Below are 14133 nucleotides of genomic sequence, written 5' to 3' on the forward strand. Positions count from 1 at the left end.
TACATTTCCATTTAATATTCAATCAGTCTTTCAGATGCACCATAGGAAGCAGATGTAAGTAAACCTTCTTTAAAGGGAAACGAAAAAAGGGATATGAAGATAGCCATCGCCAGTCCTTTAAAAAATTACATTGTATTGGAGTGCATAGTTTCATAGACAATTCCAAAGGGACAAGAAATTGGACAAAAATTAGGAATGTTTTATAACCATTACTCAAATAAATTTAGTTTTAAGTGTGTGTCATGACAAACAATCCATTAAATGGAAATCCCAAAGGTCCCCAACGATGCTAATTCCTTTTTTAAACAAATGATAGGAGTGCTTTGGAAACATTAATGAAAGAGACTGATTTTGATAATGAATGTGTCTGTTCCACCAAATAGAAGAAGTGGAAAAACTAAAGCCATGTTGAAGAGAATCTCCTTTCCAACTCAAAAGACAACAAATATGCTACGAAGTTTTCCATATAGACTGGAGTGAGGAGGCGGCCTTGATTGAAAAGAAAGAGGCGTGAAGCACTTTATCAAGTTGTCCCACATGCTACCATTTACCTTTCATAGCAGTAAGATCAATACGATTTCGTATGAGTATCTTCCATGGCTCATTCCCATGAGTAGCTTTGATTATCCATTTGGATGCCAGACAGAATCCTTGTGTTCTTGGATCTATTAGTCCCAGTCCTTTGCTTTTAGGTTGAATGCAATGAGCCCATGGGGTAGAAATAAAATCTCTAGTACCCTCCCATTTAGCCCACAGAAATTGACGAATAATTTTAACTAAGTCTTCATATCCCTTCTTAGAAGGCATCCAACATGATGAAAAGTAAACATGGGTTGCCAGAAAGATTTTATTAACAACCTGAATTTTACCGGCCAAAGAAAGGAATTTATTTCCCCAATTATATAGTTTATTCCTTACCCTATCAAGATACCATCTCCACATATCGGAAAGAGGTACCCCAATACCAAAAGGTATACCAAGATACCTCATGATTTCCCCATGTTTGATTTGCTTCCAATCTTTAAGAATCCAATGAGAGATTGGACCAGATTGTACCGACAAGAATTTAATCTTGTCATTAGCCAGCTTGGATCTTGAAATAGCACAATATAACTGTAAAATATCTAGAGTATTTCTTACATCTTTTTCAATATTTTGAATAAACATGTTATCATCAGCAGTGTGAATTAATTACAATAGCATCATATGGAATTGAGATTCCTGAAATCCATTTCATGCTATTAGCATAGTTAAGCATATATCCTAAGGCATCAACTATAAGGGCATAAAGATATGGAGATAAAGAGCAGCCCTCCTGTATAGATCGTTGTAGTGGAAATGAATCTGTCATCATATTATTAATGATAATCTGAGCATTAGCATCCTTGAACAACATTTGCACATGGGCTTGAAACATAGGCCCAAATCCCAACCATTGAAGCATTCTCAAAATGAAGCTCCAACGTATTCTATCATAGGCTTGTCAAAATCAAGTTTGATCAAAATAGCATTTTGGCCTGTTTGTTGGGCCCATTCACATGTCTCCCATGCCAACATTGGGTTATCAAGGATGAATCTTCCAGCAATGAACCTTGTTTGCTTAGGTCTACCAATTTCTTGCACAACAGGTTTAATTCTAATAGCCAATGCCTTTGCTATGATTTTGTAGGAAGTATTAAGCAATGTGATAGGGTGCCAACTAGAAATGGTATCTTCCTTTTTTCCTTTAGGAATAAATCTAATTATACCATCGTTGATAGTAGAAGGACCCAACAATCCTTTTTTGATGGCCTCCAAGTACAAGTGGTAGAAATCCTTCTTAATATGTGGCCACATAGCTTGATAAAACTCCATAGGAAGTCCATCGCTGCCCAAGTTTTCGTAAGGAGCCATTGAAAATAAAGCATTTTCCAACTCATGTAAAGTCAACCTTCTATCTAGGTAATGACTGTACTCAAGGTCAATTCGAGTAGTGATGAAATCACAGATAGAGTCTTCTAGACCTTGGATATCTTGCCAATAGTCATCCTCAAAAAGTTTCTCATAGAAATGTTTGAAAACATTACAAATCGCAGAGGGATCAGATTGGGGGATATCAAGTTCATCCTTAATCATATCAATTCTTTCTTTTCGATGTTTATAGTTAAGCTAATTGAAGAAATACTTGGTGCCTTATTGCGTTCTTTAATCCAATGAAGTCTTGATCTCATTTTAGCCCCCTATCCCTTATAATTTTCTATTTTGCATAATTCAGCCTTTGCAACAACAATGGAAGATTGAATGTAAATATTATTAGGCTGATTATTTAAAAGCTTCCTAGCACAAGCAACTTTTCCTTGAAGTGATCGCTCCTTACGCTTATGCTGCCATGTCATCTTTTTGCCAAAGAAACGCAAGAAACTAGTGCATTGAGAAATAGCCGCACACCACCATTCAACCCAAGATTCCCCATTCACAACTTTAGAGAGTCCCAAATATTTGATAGAGCTGCTATACAAACAAGATTCCTTAAATGTGATACATTAAACTTGAAAGGTCGAGAATAATTAACATTTGTTGTTTGAGACAACTTAATGTTACAAAGGATAGGATAATGGTCAGAAAGGGTAGATGATAAGTCCACTTGAACACTCACCCCCACTGAATTGTAAACCATGGGCAGCATTGGGGATATATAAAATTTGTCTAGTCTACTCAACTTCCTATCATTACCCCTTCTACAGTTTGACCAGGTGAACCAATTATTGGATTGGCACGAGTTTATTATGAATAAGATCAACCACACCTAAAGAATTGTGGCATAGCAACCAGCTATTAAATTCTTCATGACTGAGATTGGTTTGTTTAACCCAGCTTCGATCAGAAGGATGTTCAACCATATTGAAATCTCCCCCTAAAACCCAATTTGCCGATGGAAGGTTGTCAGCCATCCACTTCCATAACTCGATGCACTCCTTAGCAAAATTGGAGGCATAGATGGAACAAAAACCGATGAGCTGGTTATTGATAAAGGTAAGAACCCAAGCACAGCTATGAGATGGATCCTCACCTTTATCAATAACATACTTGGCAACCCAAGGGGTGAGGCCAATAACAGCGCCTCCCCTGCCATCTAGATGGGTTGTGTACCAAAAAGAAGCATCTTTCCATACATTGTGTAAAGAAAGTTCTAGCTTAGTGCTGTTGAGTTTTACTTTCTGAAGGAAATGGACATCAGGTTTCCATCTAGAAACCATTTCTTTCACCTTGTACTTGCGAGGAGGGAGAGAAATCCCTCCAGCATTCTGTTGATGCGAGTTTTGTGTCACTACATAACATATTAGTAATTGGATGCTTGATACAGAATATCAAATACACAATTCCTCTCTTGAAAAGTTATCTCTCATGGGACATGAATATAACTCCAATGTTCCTTACACCGTTGGATACTCGCTCAGTTTTATCAATGTGATTTGCTGGTAATCACGTAGGCGGCCTTACGTTTTCTTGTTTGAGAAAAATTTGGATCTTGGTGAGAAAATGGAGATGGTGGTTCGGTGTGAATGCTAGATGATGTTGATGGCGCGATGATGGCAATGTAGGGTGAATAGCGATGGAAGGTGAGAATGTCGATGTTTTGGTTTACTTCTCTAACTAACCTCTTCTAAGCATGAAATTTGGCTACTCAACTACTCCTACTCTTAAGAATGGAAGGTTAGCAGATGGACGGGGATCGAATCTAATGAAGGCTAACCAGCGGCCTTACCTCCATAGATGCAACGCTTCAAAGGAAAGTAAACTAGATCACCACACAAAGCCTCCCAACCAGCCGCTAGGATGCTAGTGGCCTAGTGTTGACCCCTATCAAACATCTACCAAAGCTACCATGCAACTATCCATTTTATTTTACTCTTACTCTAACAACTTGAAATGAAATTGCTTCAACTTGAAAAGAAAATTTAACTATGTGAAAGTAGAAAACATGCAATAACACCCAATGTTCTTAGTCAACATGCAATGAAAAAGAGAGCACTTTGGTATTATTTTCGCAACAATTTCTCCAACCCCTTCTCTTTACAAATGAGAGCCAATGGCCTTATATAGAGGTCCAAAATACAATGGACGGTAGAGATCAAAACAAGATCGACGATCCAGATTGGATTCAAAAATCCTAATTAGGGTTGCCACCCCATCGGCCAATGAGAAGATGCCACCTCATCAATGGACCAATGAAAAAAGTGCAAAAGTGGCAACCAATGAGAAGGAACCAAAATGGTGGCCAATCAGAAACAAACACTTGTCCTATTCTAGAAGAAAGGGAAAGTTGCCACTTGGGCTTACATAAGATGATCTTCTAATATAATTCTTCCTTTTTCTTTTGTTCTTTTAGCTAAGCCAATGAACTTAGCTAGCCTTTCGTTAACTTCTTCCATAGGAGGACAAGGTGTGTGCTTCGCTCGGAGTTCTGCTGACTTTGCCACGCTGTTTGCTGCTTGTAGTATCCTTTCGTGATCCTTCTCATATTCCTTTGCAAACCCAATAAAAGCATTGAGTGAGGAAAGGGTGTTCAAATGCTTCCTTTTGACGGCAGCCTTTCCTAAATCATCCAATCTCGATCCAAATCCTGTCTCACTGACATCCTCCTCTCTAATACCCTCAAAATCAAGCGCCACCCCAACGTCGCTCATCATGGTCGAAATGGAAGTGTCGACGCTTGGGCCGTGTTGTGCAATCTCATCATGAATTTCTTCAAGTGTTCTAAATCTGGTAGTCAATGCGACATACCAAGATTCAACTATGCTCAATCCTCTCTCATCAACCAACCGGGCTCTTTCCAAATATGCCTCCGGTAGCCTAATGAATGCCTGCAGCCTAGGAATAACCAAATCCTTGATGGGAAGAAAATTCTTCCATTCCTCTTCAAATAATCTGAATTTGTTTCTAACAGTCACCAATTACTGGAATGTTGAGATGAAGGAGGGCAAGAAATTTCGCCCATCTTGGATTGTATCATAGATCCAACCCCTTACTTCATGTAACTGAGTTGATACCTCTTCTGAATTGCTCCCGCTGTCTTGAGGAAGGGCTGCCTGATCCACCATTACAACTGTCATGCCCTTGCTCTGGGGAATATTAAATGTCTCTTCAATTTCTTGTTCGCCAATGTTGGCCAACACTCTCTTCCCTTCGCCAAAAATGATGGATTTACTGTCTAGATCAAATCTGGATGCACACTCCATAATCAATTCCGGACAAGGCAAAGTAGGAGGAAAAGCTGCTGCATGTACAATTCCGCTCTTGTATATCCTCTTTGCCAAGGGGGATTGTCCTTCCTTTAGTCTGTCCCTCATCCGTATCATGTCCACTGTAGCGATATTAGTATTGGTTATTTTCTTCATTTTCGAGAAGAAGGAAGTTTTGGGCGTCATATCCTCTTTGTCTTTCTTAGCGTTTTCCCGCTTGGGATTCTTACTTGCACTATCATCCTCCATGCTCATCTCCCTATTACGAGATGGTAGAGTGGTGGACCAAAAGGCAAGAAGAACCAAGTAGTGCAATTCTTAGAAAAGAGCGAAAGAATGGATGTCAGCTTAAGCACTCCTTGTAACTCTAGATGATGACTTTCACCTTAACTAATAATCTTACAGCAACTTTTCAGAACCCGGGATATGACATCAAAGAATTACAAATCCCTTTGCAAATTAGAAAACAAAGCCTCTAAGCTTATCCAACACTTGCCTTTTATGCAAAAATCAAACTTTCATATGTATCTCTTCTCCCAACAAAATTGCCCAAATCTGATATAAAAATTGCAGCCCCTCTAGAAAATCAGAATTTTGTCTTCCACAAATTTCGGCCCCCACAAAATTCGGCTAAGCATAAAAAAAAATCTGCCCTTCCACAAAATTCGCCCAAGCAAAGGAGCAAAATCTGTAAAATCTGCCACCTAGGGCACAAATCGCAGCCCACAAAGTGGAGCAAAAATTCCCAAAAACGCAAAAAATCTGGCCCTTAGACAAATCGCCCAACAATGGCAATGGAGAAATTGCCCAAAAATTGCCAAAAAACTGCCTTCCACCAATTTCGCCCAAGTCTGGAAATCTGCCCTTGCTTCAAATTCGCCCAAGCATGAGGAGCAAATGAATTGATGAAAATGAAATGGGAGGGGACTCCCTTTATAGCAGCTTTCACCTTCCTCCCAGGCTGGCCGACTTGGTCCTATAGAGGAAAAAAAAAAAAAACCAAAATTAAAGCTAAGTTAGTGGCCCACTTTAAATACTTTGCCAAAATTTTAATTTTCTAAAATGAAAATTGCACTTTTAATTTACTAATTAACCACAAATTGCAAAACGAAATTAAATGGTGCCTTGGGGATGCTAAAAATTTCTATTTAATGAGGGTTTGCTAATTAATACATCCTTGAAGTTGAATTTTGGCTAACCAAAAGCCATTTCTTAATATTAATTTACCAATTTCATTAAATACCAAAAGCTTTCAAGGCAAATTTAATCTATTAAAGCCAATTTTTGCAATTTTCCTCTAAATCGATTTTGCTAAATAATTAAAATTTTATGACAAAAAATAAAATTGCCTCTAGAGTAAAAATCGATTTTGCAATTTAACTTCATCTTACAAAATTAAATTCTATTTCACCAAAAAAATAAGATTTTCCAAGAACCTAAGTCTAACAAAAAATTTCCTTACTTGAAAATCATTCAAATTTACAATTAAATCCAAATTTTCAAAAGAAATCGTCTAAGTACAAAATTCACAATCTTATCTTGCCAAGTTGAAATCAATTTTGAACTTATTCAGCCTAAGGATAGAACTGATAGCTCTGGAAAATCAAGTTGAAATCGGGTGAAAAATACATCTAACCTTCTCCGCTGGCCCTAAAGGCGATTAAAAAGGGGGTCCCCAAGATTTTGGGGTGATGTGTGAAAACCTCACAACATCTGGCGACTCCACGGGTGAAATGTTCCTGAACATTTCGAGAAACAAGTAACTTAGAACAAAATCTCAGGATGGCCTATCCGCAAATCACTTAAGGACGAGCACTCAACAAGGGAAAGGACTCTCAAGTTGAACCTAAGCACTCTGACCATAAGTTACTCACGTGTGTGCAAATGATTTATTCCCCACTCAACAAGAAGTTGATAGTCTCTCAGATCCATTAAAGTTAGCTATTATAAATATCCTTACTTCAAAAGCAACCCGGATAGAGCTCCGCTGCCAGTCAGGCGTCTATAGCCCCGACGGAGTTATCGATGTGGCACCACAATCACGGTTCTGCCTTTAGTGATTATCTTTATAGCACCGGCAGAGATGACTGCACACCCTTTAACCAAATTTTATCTTTATTTTCACTTTAATATTGCCTTTTCTCTTTTCTCCTGATATTTTCTCTTTTTCTTCTCTCTTTTCAATCTTTTGTTTGGTTTGCAGGCAATGAAGCTTTCGGAGGGTTTGGAAGACCACAGTGGCACTGAAGCAGGTGTATGATTTTTACTAAGTCCAACTTCACTTTAAAACATCAAGAACTCAGAGCAATTAAGTGTGAGTAGAATGTTGTAACCATGTCAAAAGATAACTTAAGAACCTCTATAGAGTCCAACCCAAATTTAGTACAAGTCCTACCATAGACCAACGACTAAACACATCCTTTAATCTCTAAACCTTGTTAAATGCATTCGAGAAATGAACAAGACAGACTCCGTTTTGTCCCAAAAAAATATAAAATCTACACACCTCGCCCATGAGTGATAACATGGAACCCTCCTTTGCACTTGCAAAGGTCCAAAACCAAAACTACTCTCCGACTGAGGGAAGCAAAAAGATCTCAAGTCAAATGACTTGATGCAAATCAAATTCAAGCTCCCTCAAAACACCTAAACTAAGCAACTAAAAGAAAACTACTCTAAACAATTGAAAGGGAAACTACTCTAACCCTTGGGCCAAATGGTCCAAGACAAACTCTATTCTAAAGAACTGAAAGCAAACCTAAACTAACAACTGAAAGCAAACCTAAACTAACTATGTACAAAGGGCTCCGGACAGAGTCCTAGGCTTGGAAATAATGCTTGAGGAATTGCCCATTGACGGGCAATGGGACATCTCCTCCAGTGAGTGTCTTGAGTCTAAATGCATTATCTCCGATGATCTCAGCAATCTGGAAAGGACCTTTCCAAAGTTTGTCGAATTTATTATGTTGTCCTTTCTTTTCATGGGCTTTTTCCCAATATAAGACCAAGTCAGAAATCCTGAAGGCCTTGTTTTGTGCTTTTCTGTCAAACCAACGTTTTACTACCCCTTGATGTTTTGCAAATTTTTCCAGGGCTTCGTCTCTTTTCTCATCTAACTGCATCAGTTGAGTCAACCTGACTTGGACTCTGTCTTCGTTCTCATCATAGTATTTCTGTATGAACCTTAAAGTTGGAATTTTCAATTGAATTGGGAATACAGGGTCTTGTCCATAAACCATATGAAAAGGAGTGATCCCTATGGACTCTTTAACTCTTGTTCTATCTGCCCACAAAGCGTATCTCAGTTGTGTGTGCCAATCTTTTGGGTTCCTGTCTAAAAGTTTTCCAATCACAGTCAAAAGGTTCTTGTTTGTGGATTCTGCTAGGCCATTTCCCTGGGGATAGTAACCTGATGAAAATTTTAAAATAATCTCGTGATCAAATGCCCATGTATGAAATTTCAAAGAAGTGAAAGCAGAACCATTATCACAAACAAAAGCAGAAGGACACCCAAACCTGGTAGTGATTCTTTCCTCTAAAAATTTGATAACAATCTCAGCAGTGCAATTCTTGAAAGCTTGGGCTTCTGACCACCGAGTACAGTAGTCAGTTGCGGTTAGAATATACCTGTGTTGTGCTGAGGAAGGTGGATTGATAGGACCGATGAAGTCAAGTCCCCACATCGCGAAAGGTCTCACCTCGATGATTGGTCGCAGAGGCATTGCCGGATTCCTTTGTCGTTTTGCCGAAGTTTGGCAAACATGACAAATCTTTACGTGCTCGTGAGTATCCTTGAACAAAGTTGGCCAATAATATCTTGCTCTTAGTATCCAATGTGCTGTGGCCAAGTCTGATCCGTGTCCTGTTCCCCATTTATCATGAAAATGTTCCAAAATATTTCTGGCTTCTTCCTTTCCGACACATCTCAAATATATCCCTTCATGATTTTGCTTGTATAATACTGCTCCTTGTAACATATATCTTCTGCTCTTGAATCTCAATGCTCGCTTCTGTACTGGATTCAAATGTGAAGGGCACCAATGATTTAACAAATAGTTGGTTATGTCCTGGTACCATTCATCGGGATGTACATCCTTCAATTCATAAACTTGTTGCACAAGTCTAGGCCCCTCTGATGCCATGGTCTGTGCCAATTGTTGTCCTCTAACCAATTTCATTGGTAGGATTTCTATGTCATATTCTTGGATAGTGGCGATCCACTTGCCTCTTCTTTCTCCAAGCTCACTCTGCATCAGTAGCGTCTTCATTGCTATATCAGGTACAATTGCACGTACTTTACTTCTCAAGATGTAGTGCCTGAATTTCTTCATTGCCTTCACCAAGGCATAAGCTTGCTTCTCCACATTTGGATAATTCAATTCAGCTTCTCTGAAAGGTGCACTCATTAAGGCTATCGGGTGCTCTTCATCTTCTTCATTCTTCTGTGTTAAAATAGCCGCGCATGCATGATTAGAGGCGAAAGAATATATATTGAATGGCCTCTCATAATCTGGACTCACTAGAACTGGTGCATTGATGATAGCATGTTTTATCTCTTCAAATGCCTTCTTAGCTACTGGAGTCCAATCCACTTTTGCATCCCTTTTTAACATGTCATTCATTGGCTTCACAATCTCAGCAAATGCAGATATGAACTTTCTCACAAAGTTGATCTTTCCAAAGAACGATTTGAGCTCCTTCTTACTTCCTGGCATGCCAAGTTTGGAAATTGCTTCCACCCTCTCTGGATCTATCATGATACCTCTTTCTGAAATTATATGTCCTAGTAATTTACCCTCGGTGACTCCAAACATACATTTCTTCGGGTTCAGAGAAATTCCATACCTACTACATTTCCTGAAAACTTTCCTCAAATCCAGAATGTGATCTTCTCTGTTCTTTGAAAATACGGTTATGTCATCCATGTAGATTATAATGCACTTGTCTTTTAAGTCCTTGAAAGCATAATCCATGGCTCTTTGAAATGTTGCGCCTGCATTGATCAAGCCAAAAGGCATCCTTCTGTATGCAAATGTTCCCCACTTCGTGGTGAAAGCCGTTTTTAACCTATCTTCTTCTTCGACTATCACTTGATTGTATCCCGAGTATCCATCCATAAATGACATCATTTGGGCTCCATTTACAATTTGCAAAACCTCGTCTAGTGATGGCAATGGATAATTGTCTTTTTCTGAGGCTCTGTTCAAATTTTTGAAATCTACACATAGTCTTATCTCTCCGTTCTTCTTCCTTATTGGGACAAGATTGGCGACCCACGTTGAATGTCTCACTGGGAAAATGATCCGCGCATCTAGAAACTTCTTTACTTCTTGATATATCAATGGTTCTAACAAAGGATTGACTGGCCTCTGCCGCTGCCTGAATGGCTTACTCCCTTCCTTCAGTGGAATTGTATGTGTGATGATAGAAGGATCATATGTTTTCAAATCTCCATATCCCCAAGCAATTACATCTGGGAATTCCTTCATCAAACTCAATATATCTGCCTTCTCCTTAGGTGTGCAAACTTTCCCAATGTGAACTATTTTGGGACAATATTCTGTCCCCAAATTAACCTTTTCACACTCATCGCCCCCTGTGGGTTGATACTGCATTTTGTGGAACTGGTCCATGTCAAATATCCTTTCTAACTCAATAATCCCCTTTGGAATAGTATTTTCTTTTAAGCTCATAATTCCTTCTGCATCAATCTCTGCTTCTTCATCCACTTCACCATCTATGATTTGCACTGTGAAAACATCTGAATTGGTCAAGAATTTGAGGATATGTCTATCATCTTCAAACACTTGGAAATTCTTGACGTTGTCTGGTACTGATGGAACCGATGCCAACTCAACTCTGAATTTCTTCAAACCATCCAACTTAATTGGTGCCAGCGAGCTTGCAGTCTGTGCGAGGGCATTTGCCACCTGATTGTTCGCTCTATAGCTAAACTTGATATTGAAGGCATCGAAGTCCTCTATCAAATCCCAAACCCTGTTTCTATATCTCTTCAATCTCTTGTCATAGCAGGCGAACTTCTGTTTTATCTGCTCAATTATCAAATATGAGTCCCCAAGAACATGTAGTATTTTGGCACCTTTCTTGATAGCGCATAACAATCCTAAAATCAAAGCTTCATATTCTGCCACATTGTTAGTGCATGAGAATTGCAATCTATGTGCCTCTAAATATGTTGTCCCTGTTGGGCTGACTAACTCAAATCCGGCTCCAGCTCCTTGTTTGGTTCTGGAACCATCGAATCTTAGAGTCCATACTCCATTTCTTTCTAGATGCTTCTCCTTTTGGAGACTCTCCGACTCGTCTATTTCATCATCTTCTTTTATTTCCGCACTGGGTGGTGTAATTTGGTTCTTTGTTTCACCCATCATGTTGCTTTCTGCTTCATCAACTTGTTGAATCTCAACCTTCTCAACTTGTTGAATCTCAACCTTATGTTTACCATGTTGATCTTCTCGTTTTAGAGCCCCTGGTATTCTCTTTTCCACTTGTTCTAAGGCTACTGTACACAGAGAGCAAGATAACTCCGAGTGGAATGCATTGTGAATTCTGCACCAATTGGGTAATAATAAGTCTCTTACTGGTGTTCGGTTACCCAACTCCATTCCTTGTTGCACGGTCCTAGTCACGAAATTCTTGAAATTTTCAAACATGCCTTCACCCTCATCGGACGAAGCATCTGGATCTGACTCAATCAGGATCTCAGTGGAATCCCTTCCTTTTCTTATGATATTCATTGTCAATACTTCTACTTTCTTTGGTCTGTAGGTGCTCATATTTGTCTCCACAAACAATATTTCGTTTGACTCCCCATTTTCGGTCACTGTCAATCTCAACCTTGGGGTGCTATCAATTCTAATTTGATTCGCCAAACCTTTCCATGGGAGCCACATGTGGGAGAAGTCAGTAGCCATATATCCATTCAATTTTCTAGCCCAATCTCTCCCTAGGATCAATCCGTAGGTATCGGCTACATCCACTACTGAAATGTCCACCATGTGTTCCATCCTCGGATCAGATGCCAACTGCATATGTATATTGTGTAATTCTCCTACCACTGGCACTTCCGTTTTATCCAATTGAGTAACTCTTCTGTTGGAGTCCAAAGGCGTGATTCCTAACCTTCTGCAAATGTTCAAAGGCATGACGTTGCTTGATGCTCCTGAATCTATCAAACAATTGTGAAGCAACTTCCCGAACATCCTTACTGACAACAAGAATGGGGTTGGTTCCTCTTTCCCTTGATAATATACCACAGGTGTCTTATGTGCTTGCTTTGGCTTCACTCCGAAATCTATTGTTTGAGTAATCTCTTCCTTCTTCACCTTTTCTTTATTGTTCACCGGATTTTGACTCTTTTGAGTTTGTTGTTCTATAGGCGTCGATCCTTGAGCCACATAAATTGGTTGAGGCCCTAACTAGCCATTGAAACTGCTAATGTCGCCATATGCAACCTCTTGTGTAGGGTTCTCCCCCTCACCATACGAAATTTCTTGAGATGAATTTGTCATATTCGCTCCTAGAGCGTCTTGGATTACATGCACCGAATTAGGAGGAGACCTCCCTTGAGTATGTGTTACTGTACTTTGAGTTTGAGATCCTTGTGGTTTGTTATCCTTCAAATTGTTAAGGAACGTATCCCTAACCTCTGCTATCTTCAGTAATTCGAACAAAGGGAGACTGATCTTGATCTTCCTCATCTCCTCTGTCACACTTTGTCCCAACTTCTTCAATTCTTCGTTATTGACAGTGTTGTTTCCCGTTCTTCCTCTATTTGTTTCTTGTGTCGACTGGACATTCTGTGATCTTTGAACATCTTGATTGTTCTTTTGTGTACCCTGTTGAAAATTCTGTTGTCCATTCCCACTGCTATGGTTACTCTGTCTGTATTCAGGGGCATCCCTTGAAGCATTTGGTACATTGCTCGCATTGGGGTGTGGAGGTGTATTGAAATTATTCGGGGGAATGGAGGATGTGAAGGGTCCGTCATTCCTCCTGTTGTTTCTCTGATAAAATCTTGCGTTGCTAGCCGGTTGTTGAAATGTTTGATTCCCACCTGTTCCTTGAACTAGAACAGTATCCTCCAAAGGTGGGAAAGAAAAATCTGACTCATTGTTATATTCATTTTGATTTATCACCTCGCTAACTGGCCCATTGGCTGATTCGGGTGGAAATCTTCCTTGGTGCTCTTTATATGCTTCAAATTCTGGCGGGAATGAAAACTCCTCAAAAGTCAAACACTGATCATATCCCGGGGATGGAACAATCTCATACCCCGTGACCTTCACATCTTCCTGACTATTTGACTCATCTATTATGTTTTGAAACAGGTTAGATGCCCTCTTGAACTCAGCACATCCTAACTCCGAATGTAAATCAGTCTCATGAAATCTGCAATATTTGGACATAGCGGACTCAGCTAGAAATATTCTATCTACCGGTCTACTGTCCGTTGAGGCCTGATTATCAAGTGGCGACACCACATTTCCATTGTTTGGGCCTGTGTTCCAAGTCTTCCTTTGGTTAGACTGATTGCTATATCCTTGGTCTTGTGACTGATTGTTACCTTGATAGTTGTTGTTTTGATAGTTCCTTTGATAACCACCACCTTGATTGTTTCTTTGGTAGTCTCTATCCTAATAATTTCTTTGGTATCCCCCTTCTTGATGGTTTCTTTGATACCCTCCTTGATAACTTCCACCTTGATTTTGGTAATTATTCCCTTGGTTCTGATAATTGCTTCCTTGGTTGTTTCTATGGGAACTTTGGAGTTGATTGTTCTGATTTCTCAAATAGGTGACTTCTGTGGATAGCTTCTTGACTTGGTCAATCAACTCTTTCATCTCATCCTTCTCTTCTTGTGTCCTCGTGGAGGAACCTGCACCTTGTA

This window comes from Cupressus sempervirens, chromosome 2 (genome assembly GCF_028749045.1).
Source record: "Cupressus sempervirens isolate cs-2001-9-10 chromosome 2, ASM2874904v1, whole genome shotgun sequence".
Lineage (NCBI taxonomy): Eukaryota > Viridiplantae > Streptophyta > Pinopsida > Cupressales > Cupressaceae > Cupressus > Cupressus sempervirens.